Here is a 3,931-nt window from a genome sequence, read left to right on the forward strand (position 1 = left end):
AGAGCCTTCCAATTTACTTGCAACTGTGACAGGTAGAGGAAGTAAAGAAGAGGTACGACTGGGAGAGGGAGGAGGAGGAGGAGGAGGGGAAGGGATGAGGTCCAGGACAGCACTACTCAACCACCTTCCCTGTGTGATACAAGTATTTGCTTGATCCCTTTGGCTTAATTGCAGCTTATCCCTTTGGCTTGATCCCTTTGTTATATCACGTAGAATAATTCGCCCATGCGCGCGGACTGCTTGCTTGCTTGCTTGCTGCACCATCAATTTTTTTTCATGGAAGCGAGCACATCTATCCATTCTTATTTTTTTCAGATCGAGAATAAATAAATAAAAACATGTACATACATACTTAGGCCAGAGACACATGCTGTGACCCATACATGCATAGACTTAGGCGAGAGACACGTGTTGTGACCCATGTCGCCGCGACTAGCTATGACCATCTCTCGATGGATTGAACACATCGCCACCGCCCCACGCCAGGCATCCATCAGTGGGTCGACCATTCACGATGATGGAGCAACAACCGAAACGAAACCCCCACGTATGTTTGGATGTGGCGCATGGCTGGGATTGGCCAGAGAGGCGATCGATCCGTGGGTAATCGCTACCGACCAATGAGGGAGACTCCCACCGATCCATCCCCGCCAGCTGCTCACGATTGATTCCGCGGGCCACCCGATGTCGACGGACGGGCGGACGAGATGGGGCAAAGACCATGGAGATCCATCCCAAGCATATCTGTGCTTCTTCCTTCCGGCCAGCTCCCCACGATCGATTCTGCGGGCCGTCAGATGTCGATGGACGAACGAGATTGGTTAAATAGACAGTGTCGATCCATGGGTAAAGTCCATTGACCAATTAAGAGTCCGCTGCATTTACGCGCGCTCGTCTCTCAAAATTTGTGTCTCCTTGCTCAAAAGTAAGTTTTGAAGACAAGAGAAAAGGAAAGGAAAGATAATATTGAAAAGAGGCGAATCCCATTCCCATCCCCCACCCATCTCTCTCCCCTCGCCGCCGCGAGTTTCGGCGGCACGCAGCACACCGCCGACACCCCCTCACTCCGGTCCTTCCTCCTCTCCGGCCAGATTCGCGGCTACCGCGCGCAACCCCTCCCAATCCCCGTGGATAGGGTCGTGGGCATGTCCCCGGCTCGAGCTGCGTGCCAAGATCCACGGCACCATCCTCCTCCATGATCCAGGAGAGGCGGCGGCGGCGGAGGAGCCAAGCCATGGACCCTAGCCCGCGGCCATCAGGATCCGCAGGCAGGAGGCGCAGCCATGGGTACGAATCCCTCCTCTTCACCCATCCCATCCCATCCCAACCCATCCCCGGTCTGGTCTCTTCTCCCTCTCTGACCCACCCCCGTCTCCATGACCATTACCAGGAGGAGCAGGACGACGCCATGGAAGGCTCACCAACAACTCCGGTCTTCTCCAAGGACATGGAGGTCCTCCGCTGCACTCCCTGATGCATCAAGCGCGCAGGCATACAAGGAGGCTCTGCTTCTTCCCAGGTCGCCATGGAAGGTATGCTCTGCTCTGCTTGTCAATGCCCATCTATCCGTGTTTGCTTGCTGCTGCAACTTGTATTCGGACGGAGCTAGACAGAACTACAAAAAATCTCATACTTTTACTTCCTTCTTCAGAAAAACTGACAACTCTGCAGATTATTCTTCAGGTTGATACTAACTTGGTAATGTTGCTGTTCCGAGACCCCGCTGCCGCTGCGGACGCCATGGAGACCGTCAAGGTAACTCAGTCTGCTCTCTCTCATGTCCCGACCAACAATTACCAAAGTCTTCCAGTATGAGATACATGCCGATTAGAGCAACAACAAAACGACACCAAAAAGATCACTTTTCACTATGAAAAAAGCTCCATTTTTCATACCCAAGTCTTCACATGTATTACAGAAAGAAAAAAACAACTCTGAAAAAGCTCCATGTATCTCATACCGAAATCTTCACATGAGCAAATTCCTTCAAAAACTAAAATAAAATACTGACACGAGCATGCATAGCAAATCTTACAATTTGAGGGAGCACTAGGAAACTTGATACTCCATATTTTGCATGCTTGCTTGCTTGCTGCAACTTATCTTCATAGACAGACAAAACTGCAGAAATCTGAAACTTTTAGTTCCTTCCTTCTTCAGGAAACTGAAAACTCTGCAGCAGATTTATCTTCAGGTTGATGATACTAACCAAGCATACTAACTTGATAATGTTGGTGTCCTCAGGCGCAGACTGTTGTGTGCCGCCTCTTCCATGGGCGTCCACGCCATGGAGCTCCTTAAGGTATCTCTTATGCCGTGTGTGTCCCGGCCATCAATTACGTACCCATAGATGCTGCTTGTTTTCACTAGTGCAACAATTTGTGTGTGTGTGCCCAGTATGAGATTTGACAAGACAACATGAGCTCTTGTAGCGATTCCCACATGCTAGCCTTTCTATGGCAATTATGTCTAGTCTTATTACATCACTTTGTATGGAGCGTACAACTTTGTTTGCTACAGAATATATAGCACCATCCTGAAATACTACTCTACTATTTCGTTTGTGATCAGGCCCCTGTACAACAAGCCTTCCAATCTGCTAAGTTTTGCCTCTCTTGCTGTATGTATGTATATGTATGGGCAAAATGATGACAGGTGCAGACCTGAGCTGCCTGCCATGTCGTTTATAATAAACACACACTTGTAATAGTAAGATAACATGATATTCAAACTGCGTAAGATTGCAATTTCTCTCTCTTGCAATGGTAACACTATCACATATACTCCCTCTGTAAACAAATATAAGTGCGTCTAGATCACTAAAGCGGTGATGTAAACGCTCTTATATTTCTTTACAGAGGGAGTACTAGTTATGTATTTCCATTTCTTAAATGTTGCCATGTCCCTTGGTGTGACTCCATTTCTCTACTTTGACGTTGATGTTTGCCCAACAGACACCCTCAATGATGACCAAGGTGGAGTGCAGGACATCGAGGACATGATATGAACCGCCGTTCCAGACGCCCGCCTCGGGGAAGGAGCACTCCATCCCGCTGATAACAATGTTTTGAGAGAGGAGATGACGGATTTGGTGGAGGAGAGGAACTCCCTCAAGGACGAAAAGAGGAGCCCTGTGTACAGAAAAGTATGTGATGTTTTATCGAATCACCATCGCAGCAACCTTACTATGGCCTGACGTTCCCTTTTGTCGACGGTCTTGACTGTAACTCAAGTGCTTGTGATGTTGCATTCTAGCAGCTTGTGATGCTGCTTTGTCAAGTGCTTGTGTGGTGGTTTCGATTTGACCTAGAAGACCGCCGCTTCGCTCCTCCGGGTCTTCTTATTCCCGGGTGGCCGCTGCTCCCACGATGGAGCAAACGCTTGTCTTGTTTTTCCGTATTGAGTAAACGCTTGTCTTGTTTTTCTGTAGCATTCACCATGCATGTCTCGTGTGATCCTTGTGCAGGCCGTATAGCACTAATTGGACTGCGGTGGTCTGGTGACACCTTCCCTTGTCCATGGAGGATCCTCAATAGGCAAGAACAAGTGCCACCGCTGATCCGAAGCTCGTGCCAGGAGAAGGGATTCTGTCATTGCCTTCTATGTGGTTGGTGAGTGCAGGCTCTGTTCATCCTAGTTCAGCATTCATCATCAGTGGCCCTTACTCCCTCTCATGCCCATCCATATTTCCTTGCTTGCTTGCTGCAATTTATGTTCAGAGACGACTAAACTGCAAAAACCTGAAACTTTTAGTTCCTTCTTTCTTCAGAAAACTGAAAACTCTGCAGCAGATTTATCTTCAGGTTGATACTAACGACACATACTAACTTGATAATGTTGGTGTCCTCAGGCGTAGACCACTGTGTGCCGCCTCTTCCATAGACGCAACAGCTTCTTCGACCCCGCTGCCGACGCCATGGAGATCGTCAAG

At 48.6% G+C, this 3,931-nt stretch overlaps 1 long non-coding RNA gene across 2 annotated transcripts; it reads left to right on the forward strand.

Annotated features, from left to right (window-relative positions):
• Positions 1-853: 853 nt before the first annotated feature.
• Positions 854-3,931, forward strand: LOC119361672. 2 transcript variants are annotated; one of them, XR_005172940.1, is made up of 7 exons: positions 854-1,287; positions 1,391-1,532; positions 1,684-1,755; positions 2,245-2,302; positions 2,955-3,145; positions 3,259-3,611; positions 3,851-3,931. It is a non-coding gene; the product is annotated as an uncharacterized LOC119361672 (long non-coding RNA). The 2 variants fall into 2 exon arrangements; XR_005172939.1 differs by having other exon boundaries at positions 855-1,287; positions 1,672-1,755.

Source organism: Triticum dicoccoides, chromosome 2B, assembly GCF_002162155.2.
Source record: "Triticum dicoccoides isolate Atlit2015 ecotype Zavitan chromosome 2B, WEW_v2.0, whole genome shotgun sequence".
Taxonomy (NCBI): Eukaryota; Viridiplantae; Streptophyta; class Magnoliopsida; order Poales; family Poaceae; genus Triticum; species Triticum dicoccoides.